Consider the following 11,702-nt stretch of genomic DNA (forward strand, 5'->3'; position numbering starts at 1 on the left):
TCTGATCTACCTCGCCAGGAGGGCTGCCCTGCGTAGGACACGGAGACCAAGGGAGAGCCTGTGAAGATCAGACAGGTGGGATCCCTCTGTATATATTACATTTATATATATTAATAATTCCATTTTTTTCTCTTTATAGTTTCATTCTAGATTTACAGAATTGTGTGGATATATACTTATAGTTACAAATCTGTATAGTTCGATTTCTATCCATTTATATGTATATAATTATCGACGTGATTGTTTTATATATATGTAGTTAGATTTATAATTTGCATAGATACAATTATATGTAATTAGAGTAACTTTTATATATAATGTTATATTTAGAAATGTGCATAGTTAGAGTTATGTGAATATTTAGGTACATGAATTGATATTTGTGTAGGCCTAGCTTGCATTTTAACCTCTTTCCCTGCTCTGCTTCCTATTTCATCTTTTGCTTTCCCCCCATGTCCCCTCTGTCCCCTCTTCCCGTGCTGGGTCCGAGCTGGCGGCCGGCCCAGGCGGAGCAGCAGTTCCAGGTGTCCCCAGGTGTCCCTAGAGCAGTGAGAGCAGCTGGTGTCCCCTGAGGAGCTGCTGAAGGACGGTGAGACTGAGGGGCTGAGGGGGCTGAGGAGAGGTGACACTGAAGGGACAGTGAGCTTGAGGTGCTGGTGGGGCTGAGGGGACTGTGGGGCTGAGGGGTGTGGGGGAGGAAAGGGGAATGGTGGAGCTGTGGGTTCAGGGTGAGCTGCAGGGGATGGTGGGGGCTGAGGGGACAGGGAAGTGGCACAGGCTGAGGGGGGTGGCAGGTCTAAGGGGACTCGATGTGTCAGAATGGACTGTGGGGGTCTGAAGGAACTGGGGGGGCTGTGGGTTTGCTGAGGGGATGGCAGGGCTGAGGGGATGGAGGGAGCCAGCAGGGAGCACAGAGGGGTCCAGGACTGTGGCTCTGCCAGGCCTTGGAACCAATTCCTGTGTGTACAATTTTGCCACAGCTTCCCTAAATGCCTCAAGAACATCGGAGAGTGACAAGAACCATCAGGGAGAAGCTGAAGGGCACCAGCAAGAGCAGTGAACAGGGAGCTGCTGCTGCTGCCCCCCGAGAGCCTGGGTGAGGCCACAGGGCCGGTGAGGCAGGCTGGGGCTGAGGCTCAGCCTGCTTTTTCTTTCTCACCCTGCTGGGGAGGCTCTGAGATTTTCTCTTCCCTCACACAAGTGCAGCTGCTGCCCAGGGAAATGTCCCGATATTGACTCAGTGTTCCCTTTGCTTCCCAGATGTTCATCTGCTATCCCTGTCTAGGAGGGCTGTGCTGCATGGGAGGAAGAGACAGAGGGAGAACGTGTGGAGATTGGGCATCTGAAATCCCTTAAGGATATATTTGTAGATTTATATAATTATATATAGATATTTAGATAGGTAGATTGATGTTTATATAGGTATATTTCTATTTATTTATGTCTGATTTTAATATTATGTCTGTACTATATTTTAATAATGTAATATAATATAACATAATATAATATAATACAATATAATATAATACAATATAATATAATTTATATCTATGATGTAATAAATTAGTTTTGTTAAACTAAAATTGATATTTGAATATTATTTGATTGTGTGGTTTTCGAAATCTGTTATAAATTTAAATCTTTAACTTATTTTGATATTTGTGTATTTATGTATCAAGTGTAACAATCTTCAATAAATTCTTTATCTGAAATAAGCATTAAGTTGTGTTTTTCAAAGCAATGAGCAGATGTAAACACGATGATGCTGGAGGGTTTTGGCAGTGAGTGAAGGGGACTGAGGGAAATTCTCCAGCCATGCCCAGCAGCTCCCCAGTCTCAGTCAGGCTGGGCAGTGAAACCGCAGATTTGGGATGGCAGCAGAGCCACACGCTGGGGAATAACTCGCTGCAAAGGCTGCTGAGCAAACGGGACTCCACTGAGCTGAGAGCTCCAAGCAGGAGCCACCCGGGGAGGAGAAATCATTCACAATGGAACAGAGAGAGGAAATGTGGCAAAACAGATGTGAGGATACTCTGGGAGTCTGATAAAATGCTCTAAATCAGTGCTGTCTAGGTACATCTTCAGCAAAAATAATTGGTTAAAAATGAAACATCTTCCATGAAAGATGAATGACACTTTTCCCCTTCACTCACCCTCCTTTGGAAGTGCAACATGTCTTTATTCCTGAGAAGTTTTGCCCTTCAGCACCTCCCTCTCAGTAAATAAAAAGCTTAAGTACTACCACTTGTCACCATGAATGAAAACAGCCCTGCCCTGGTGACAGCGTTTGCAAAGTCTTCCCTCCTCCTGTCCCCACATCTCACAAACAGAACCATCCCCTTCCTGCCCAAACTGAGCTGAGGTGAGTGAGGGCTTCAGGAGCTCAGGAGGCTGCAATACCATCACATGTAGGAAGGTTTTGCAAAGCTGTTTTAAGTATCAAAAAACTGTTAATTTGCCAGTCTTCCCCTGGAATATTGTTCTACTCGTGAATGATCTTGGAGGTCACTGTGCCTCCAGCTCACACAGGTTCCACTTTCAAGTTTGGTTTTTTCCTTGGCTTGATTAGAAGAAAATGAAAATTGTAATGTTTAGAGTGAAATTTCAGCTTTGGTGTAGCTGGATTTGCACCATTATTTGCTTTGCAGAGTAGAGTAAAAGCTTTACATTCCCAACAGGAGATAACTGGCAGCCCACACAGAGAGCTGAAGGAGGCGAGGTGGGCTTGCTGCATGCTGGTCCCAGGGGAAAATTTGAAATTCTTTAATTTCAAATTTGCAAAACCTTCCTACGTGTGGTGGTATTGCAGCCTCCTGAGTTCCTGAAGCACTGACTCTTTTGAAACAGAATCCACATGACTAGCTCAGATATCCATTTTCTAGGCAGCTAGAATTAGAGACAAATCCCACCCATTACACAGAGTAGACCTAACCTGAAAGAAATGACTGATTATGTTCTTCAATATTAAATAGATCTGAAGGCAGATCTGTTTAAACTGACTGATCACATTCTTCTCAAATAGCATTATGCGAATATTTCCAATATGGATAGGGAAGTATTAATGTCATTTACAAAAAGACATGACAAAATTCAGAGGGGTTATGACTGTTGTTCCAATAAATAGGGAAGAGGAACAACAGGAAGGACCACAGCTGTGAAATCAGTTATTCTAGGAAGGGTAATTTTGAAGTCAGAACCAAAGCATGCTCAGGGTAGATGGTATCTTTAAACCATTACAAGACTTTATTAAAAATATGTGAAATTACACCCTCCCATCCCTTTTTTTTCGCCCTAGAAGTTTTGTAATTTGGTTGAACTGCCTTAGGTTTGGCAAGAGCCACATCCCAAATTATGCCACAGACAGTTACTGAAACAATGGTTCTGAAATATGGGGGGAAAAATTATGACTCTCATTATATTTAGGTCTCCAATATGATTTTGCTCTGTTTGAGATTCTTTCCCCACAAAACCCAAGAAAGAAAATTTCAGGTCTAGGGGCTGAAGTCAAACAGGACCCAGGGGGTTCTGATCAGATACACCACAGGCCTGCCCCTCTGTGGTGTCACCTGCTGTGGTGACCCTGTCTGGATGCCAGGCCAGTTGTTGTGTGGTGGGGAGAAAATATAATGTTCATGAGTTAAGAGCAGAGAGAGACCACTCTCTAAACACCATCATGGCTAAAACAGACTCAGCTTGGGGATATTAATTGAATTTATTATCAACAAAACGAGAGCACCATAATGAGAAGTAAAAGCAGATCTTAAAAATCCCTCCTCCTTCCCAGCTCCACCTCCTCCCCCAGCACTGCAGGGAGAAGGGAATGGGGATTATGGTCAGTCCATCACATGCAGGAGAGGAATCCTTCCCCTGCTCCAGCCTGAGTCCATCCCATGAGAGGGTTCTCCAGGAATTCCTCCAGCCTGAGTCCATCCCACGGCACACAGTTCACACACTGCTGCAGCGTGGGTCACTCTTCCACAGGGTGCAGTCCTTCAAGGACAGGCTGCTCCAACCTGGGTCCCCCACGGGGGTCACAAATGCCACCAGGAGATCTGCTCCAGCGTGGGCTCTTTCCTCCACGAGTCCTCGGGGAGCTGTGCCAAGGCAGCCTCCTCCATCGCATGCTTCCTTTGTCCCGCAGTCAGACGCAGGTGAAACACAGCCAGCCTGGCACGGCTGCCCTGCCCGGAGAGCTGGCGGGACAATGGGGAACATCCCACAAATGTAGGAATTACGGGAGAGACAGGACAGCGGCAAACATCCCGCAGCGACAGCGACAGCAGGAAACATCCCATAGCCATAGCGACAGCGGGAGAGGCAGGGCAGCAGGAAACACCACCCAACCGCAATAGCCTGGGGCGGAATAGACGCGTAGCTCAGCGGCGTGGGTCACCTCTCAGTGCTGCTGGAACAGCGGGTTCGATTCCCAAGTACAGGGGCAGCTAAGCACTGCTGCAAAGGCTCGCCATGGCGCAAGAGAGTGAGCGCAGCTTAAGCACTCTCTAGAGGAAGATGGTCTCAAGAGTTCCCAGGATCCTGTTGCGATCAAACTGAGAGAGAAATGAAGAAACCGATGGAGGAGAATTGGCAATGCAAGACTGGAAGGGATCTGAGCGTTGGGGCCAAGCATGGGCGGAAGAAGATGGATTAGACAGCAGTTAGCAATTAGGTCTGCTTCTGCTTGGGGAAGCCAACTGAAATCTGCAAAACTGGGAGAGAAAACAGCTCTGCCTTTTCATTCCTTATTCTCTTTCACTAATTCCCCCTCCCTGTCCTTTCTTTTCCTCTTGTCCCTTTTCCTCCAATGCACACTCACAGCTACCAGCTGCCAGCAGCACAGGTGCCCATCCTTGCTTAGAATCAGACCAGATGTTTTTTCTCCACTTCACTTTTAGGCTGTTCAAACCTATATTCTTTCCACTCTTCTTTCCCTAAACCTATGGAAATAATTGGGACAGGGCATAAGAAGACAGGAAGCACACTTCAGGAACAATCCAAACCCGGATGTGTTTTCAAATGGCAAAATGATGCTCTGTCCACGAGAAGCTGTTGTTGTTTGGGTTTTATTACAGCAGATAATTGCATGAGCGTTTCACAGTGAGTAGTTTCTTTGTTCCCTCAGCTTGGCTCTTTAGGAAGATTTATCCTTAAATATTTTCCATGAAACTCCTTAAATTCAGCCCAGAGTGGCTTAAATTAACAGCAAGTTGCAAATTATTAAAGCTGAGGTATGGTTTTAATGAAAATTCCATCTAAAATATTTTGCCTTTTACAGCTCTAGCTTTCTTTTTCTCATCTTTCTCCACACTTCTTGCTGGGCTTTTCCCACATGTTGTATCCCAGCAGTGAAGTCCACAGTGGCCTTTGCATTTCCCAAGGCTGCAGCACTTCTATACATGAACTAGTTCTTGCAGAGACACCAGAGCTATCAGTGCTGCACTGAAATGCCTCCCGTGGCTCTGCTGTACATCTGCCCTCTCTTGCCGTTGGTGCATTTCCACTTTTCCCTGCCCTTCCCGGTGCATTTCTGCTTGCAATGTTCTTTCTGTTTCCTGTGGGCTGCACCAGTCTGCTGTCTGTAATGCTTATCCTGCTGTAAAGCCTGGAAGCTACTACTATTTCCTCATCTCTTTTAGGAGTCAGAGTTTTGTCCCTGCCTGCCTGTCCTCACCTTCATTTGTAACTTCCCTTTTTTTTTTTTTTTTTCCCTGGATTTTTTTAAAACATGGGTTTATATCTCTCCTTTTTTTCTTTTTTTTTTCCTTTGCACAGAGTTGTGTTCTTGATCAGGGGACCAGGGATCACCTGTAAAGTTAATGGAAGAGTTAATGAGGGAATGTAGGAATGCAGGAGACAGCTATTTTTAGCATGTTTCATCTTATGTAATATTTTTTCCCCTGTTGTGGTATTAAAATAGATACCAAAATACCAAATAGAACTTGGTTTCTGACAAACCTGTTTTATGTCCCAGTGTTTTACAAGAAGCCCCTGTAGATACTGGTACTGCAGCCACCATGATAAAAATAAATCCTGGGGATCTGATCATGTACACTTGCTCAGGAAAAACTCTCATGGAAGGCAGCTCCTTGGTTCCACAAACTGGTTACACACAGAGCTGAAACTTCGGTTTGTGCAGCAGATTTCAGCACTGGACATTTCAGTTCTGCTACAGCATTTATGGTGTTTTCCTTGCCTCTCTCCAATGAAGTTCAAACAGAGGATAGCAAACATGGTGCTGGGTCTGTATTCACACATTCACCAGGATCAGGGTACAGCTTCCTCTCTCTCTCTCTATGTCTAGTTCTACCTCACTGTTAAAATAACTATGTTTTTAAGTATTTTGTTTTACCCTGTAAATGCCTTAAACATTCATATCAGTGTTTCATAGCCCTTTCCAGGTCCTGCACAGAGATGGTGCAGCTTTCATAATGTTCTAAGGGAAAATACAAGAAACAAGCTTGTATAAATTTGAGGTGCTACAGACACATTCTTCAAATCAAGTTAATTAAAACCCTGGGACCCTAACTGGAGATAATGAGTCATAATTTCTCATTATTCCTATTATTAGGAGATCATTGTCTTTAAAATTTGTAATCAAATGTGGTTTAAACCTTCAGTGAGGACTTCTGGGTGGGCCCATCCATGTTTGGTGTGGTATTCTCCAGCAGGTAGATATTTCTTCCTCCATGCACTAGTTATAAGCGTATGGAGGATGTGTAAGTATAAATAACTTTCTGCAACATCTAAGGACTGAACCCAAGGCTGAACTTAGAGAGTCTCTGCACTATTCCTTGCCACTAGTTTGTAGCAGATGGCCAAAGTTCATCTGTTTCCAAGGGGGGAGTCTTCCTTCACCCAAAGATTCCTGCTGGGGGTTATTAGCACCTTCAGGAGAGGCAACCACACCAGGAAATCTTTGAGCCAAGAGCAGCTGAAGGCTGGGAGAGCATCGGGGAGGTATTTGACAGAAGCCAGCCCTGTGCTCAAGCGCTTGTTTGCACATCCATCTCCCGGCCACCGCCAGGAGGGAGGATACCGCAGGGCAGGGACCCCATCTGACCTGGCACAGATGTGCTGTGCAGCAGTTCCCTCCCTGCAGCGCTGTGCTGAACACCCCTCTGCAGCTCTGCAGGGATAAAATACTTACCTACCTCCCAGGGGCTTTGGGATGCTTATCCCGTGTCTGTACAATGCTACACGAGTTCCAACCACTGTGGGAAGCTCCCTGATTAGAAGATTCCTCTCAGATTATGAACTCCTGTATGTAATGTTTGGCAGTTGCTTTAAAACCAGTTCTCAGACCTCTGCTGTATTTTATCTGCTCTTTCTGCAGCTTCCAAAGGAATTGAGAGGGCATTTCAGCACACACCTAAACCAGTCCCTGCAGGTACAGGGAACCACTGATGGTTTTTCAGCATCTGGCTTCTTGGGGAACTGGTTGGGCAGAGCTTTGTGTCCCCATTAGCAGCATGGCTAATGAATCTAACTCCAAGCCTGGCCACGGATCCAGATCCAAGCCAGCAGTGCCAACAGCCCTAGTGCCATTTGAGCAGCACCCACTGCCCTTCATGTGCAGGAGCTCAGTGACTGAAGGCAGGTGTCAGAGCATGGACCAGGCTCTGCTTGGTGGGGCCCAGCAATGGGACAGGAGGCAAGGGGCAGAAACTGATGGCCATAAATTTCCACCTGAACATGAGAAAGAACTTCTTCCTTGTGCAGTGACCAAGCACTAGAACAGATTGTCCAGAGAGAGTGTGGAGTCTCCCCCAGTGGAGATATTCCAGACCCATCTGGACATAATCCCATGCCATGTGCTCTGGGATGGCCCTGCTGGAGCAGCGAGGTTGGACCTGGTGACCCACTGTGGTCCCTTCTAGCCTGGCCATTCTGTGATTGTGTGACCTCGCTGAACTGCAGGTGAGAAGCACATGAGATTGTAACTCAGTGACAAGTTTCCTTCCTCTCCATTTCTGATCTACAATGGCTTGCCTATAAATCAGTGGGGCGGAGTCCCAAGGCGGGATGGCACAAGACGACATCGGATGGTGCTTTTACTCCCCGTTTCCTCAGGGAATGCCTTGGGGAGCCCATCAGGAAGCCTGTTCCTGCCCGGAGCGCGGGGGCAGTGCTGGCTGTCCCTGCCCGGAGCGCGGGGGCAATGCTGGCTGTCCCTGCCCGGAGCGCGGGGGCAATGCTGGCTGTCCCTGCCCGGAGCGCGGGGGGCAATGCTGGCTGTCCCTGCCCGGAGCGCGGGGGCAATGCTGGCTGTCCCTGCCCGGAGCGCGGGGGCAATGCTGGCTGCGCTCCTCATGATGTCCCGGCGAGCGACCTTCTGTGCCCCAGCCCCCGGGACCAGCGTCTGCTGCGTGTTTCGGCAGAGCGACAGCCACGGCCAGCCGCGGGCTGGGGACACGCTGCCCACCTTTCCCAGTGCCGAGGGGTGCTCCGACCCTGCCGCTCTCCCCATCCGCGGCGGGGGCGGGCCGGGGCGGGGGCGGCCCCAGCTCCATCCCTGCCCGCCCGCCTCCCGCAGCCGCTCGGGGCGGAGAGGCGGCACTGGAGGGTTCCTCCGCCAGCAGCCGGGCGGGCAGCGGTGCACATGGCATGTCTGATGGCGGCTTTCTCCCTGGGCAGCGCTTTGGTAAGGCTCGCCCTGCCTTCCCTCCGCGGGGCCGCGGCGAGCGCCGGGCGGGGGGCGAGATGCGGGGCTGGGGGATGGAGATGGAGCGAGGGCTCCGTGGGGAGCTCCTGACACGCTTCCCGAGGGAAAAGCAGGCTCGGAGGGTGCGTCCGGGGCTGCGTGCCTCCGCGGGAGGAGGGATGAGGGATGCGGGGTGCAGGATGAGGGATGAGGGATGAGGAATGCAGGATGAGGGATGCAGGATGAGGGGTGCAGGATGAGGGATGAGGGATGCAGGATGCAGGATGCAGGATGCAGGATGCAGGATGCAGGATGCAGGATGAGGGATGCAGGATGAGGGGTGCAGGATGAGGGATGCAGGATGAGGGATGCAGGATGCAGGATGAGGGATGCAGGATGAAGGATGCAGGATGAGGGATGCAGGATGAGGGGTGCAGGATGAGGGATGAGGGATGCAGGATGCAGGATGCAGGATGCAGGATGAGGGATGCAGGATGAGGGGTGCAGGATGAGGGATGCGGGGTGCAGGGTGCAGGATGCAGGATAAGGGATGCAGGATGAGGGATGCAGGATGCAGGACGCAGGATGAGGGATGCAGGATGAGGGATGCAGGATGAGGGATGCGAGTGTGCGAGCGGCCGGCGGCGCACGGCGGGACTTGACCACTGGTTACCTCTGTCTGTAGCTAAGGCGGGGGGATTATCGCCGAGCATGCTCCCTGCGCCGCTGCGCCCCGCCGGCTTCCCGGGGCAGCCCGCGGGACCGTCCTGCCGCTGGGACCGGCCCGGCTCCTCACCGGCGAAATCAAACTACATGGGAAATACCCCAAAGTGTGCAAAAGCAGCCGAGAGGTGAGCGCGGTGCTGCCGCTGGCGGTGCTCGGCGCGCAGGGCTCGGTGCGGGCACAGCTCGGGATGCGGGGCTGGGGCAGCACCGGGGGTGACAGCGGAGAATGGAGCGGGCTGCAGGGCTTGGGGCGTACGGAGTCGGTTCAGGTGTGTCTGTGTCTTACACGAGGCTTGGGTAAGTCCGTGGTTCCCGTAGCCACGGGATTGCCCAGCTTTTTCCAAGAGAAGGTGATGCCTCAACAGGGAGGCGTTTGGACCATCACAGGTGCTCGGGGAGAGCCTCAGCCATTAGCGGGTGGTCCCTGGGGGAGTTAGGTGTGTGAACAGGCATTTCGGTCCACAGAGTGACTGAAATTGTTTCATGTCCTTGTAACAAAAGTCTTTGGCTTCATGCTCTTGGATGATTGAGGTAGTCAGAGGCAAGGATCTTGTCCAAAGGCTATTTCTTTTTGAATCGATCTAAACTGGAGAAGCTCTGACTGTCACCTGAATAATCAAGGTGACCTGCTCATTGAGAGTTAGTTTTTGGATATTCGCCCTGATGTGTGAAGGTGCTCAGTGGTTCCTCCAAACAAAACAGCTTATAAGTGCCAAAGTCAGCCTTGAAAAGGTCCAGGGAAGAATATTTTTAACTCACCTTCTGCTAGTTTTTAGGGAAGAGGGAAGTTCCCCTGCTTTAATTGTTGAGTTCTAAGATGTTTCATATTACTCTTGTTATGTTCAAATTACATACCATGGCACTCAACTATTTAAGAATTTGACAGTAAGTGTTACTGGACACCTGACCTCTAAGTAAGTTGAGAGCATGATTAAAATCTCTTTCTTGAGAAAATGTGGTGAGCCCAGCTGATTTTTTCCATCCAGAACTTGGGGCTTGCACATGAAGAATGTGAAGACGCCAGCTATGGAGTGGTTATGCAGGAGCACTTTTTTTCATTGGTGATTGTGTAGGACTGGTTGGGGTTTTGGGGTTTTTTTTTTAATGTTTTGATCAGCATTCATGACAAATGGCTGATCAGAGCTGTGCTGCTTTTACAGCAAAGATGGGAAAACCAGGAGCCATGAAAGAGAGGATGGAAGTGGCACAGTGAAGAGAAGGCAATGTCACTTCTTAGCTGAATTGGACAAATAGAGGGAAAGAGTGGCAGGACCTGCAGCTCTGTTTGCATTCATGCATTGAAAAGGAGTGCAGCACATCTGCTTTCCAAGAGATAACTTTGTAGATGGTTGGGCAGATGTGTCAGCATGGGGAGCCTGGCATCTAAGCCATCTACAGAAATCCTTTCCAATACAAATCTGCATAAAAAATACTAAATTGCCTAACACACAACTGTGCAGATGTTTGGCTCTGCTTATGACACCCACCAAAAAACAGATGACAGCAAACAGTCTCTGAACTGTTGGAAATTCTGTTTTGCTGAAGAAATTCATGACTGTTTTTCTTTTGAGCTTACACACATTCTGCTGATACCAGTGCAAAGCACCATGCTGATAAATGGAATGCAAAAAATGCAGATTTTGTATGCATAATTAAAAAAAAAAAGTAGAGAAAGGTGGGTGAAAGGCTGTTGTCATGGTCAGGAGAGGAGGGGAGGGAGGTTTAGTCCAAAAAGTGCCAAGAGGAATTGCACTGAGAGCTGTGATGGGCAAAGTGTAGCAAGAGGTATGGCTGTGAGCACAGAACATTGACCTTACAGTGTCAGTGGTGCAAGAACTGGAGCAGGGTTTAGTGTGTTTATGTAGCTGATAAGATTTCCATTAGTTAATGGAAAGCACACAAGGATTTTGGGTGCTAAGCCTTGTGCTTTCCTGAAAGACCTCAGAAAATAACTTATACTGTCATCCCAGGTTGCTAAGTCTCCAGAACTATCAATGGCTACAGCACAATGAAAACAACAAGCTCTTCTGATTTGTCAATTCCATCATTTTATTGCAATAAAAGCATCTTGTGGAACCTGTTCTAACTGAGCAAGAGCTACAGCTCAACTGCCTGAGGAACATATTCCAGAGGAACATATTCCAGGCCAAATGCTAAATAATATTATCTATTAGAAAAAAAAGAGCTCCCTAGAATTTACCAACTAATGTCTCATTTAAACCTTCAGAACTCTTTACCTTGTTTAATTAATTTAATAATTTAGTTAATTTAGATAATAGGGTTTGGTTTTAATTAATTTAGTTATTTTTAAATACCTTAATTTATTAATTAAACA

The sequence above is a fragment of the Lichenostomus cassidix genome, unplaced genomic scaffold (assembly GCF_008360975.1).
Source record: "Lichenostomus cassidix isolate B80296 unplaced genomic scaffold, HeHo_3.0 HiC_scaffold_43, whole genome shotgun sequence".
Lineage (NCBI taxonomy): Eukaryota > Metazoa > Chordata > Aves > Passeriformes > Meliphagidae > Lichenostomus > Lichenostomus cassidix.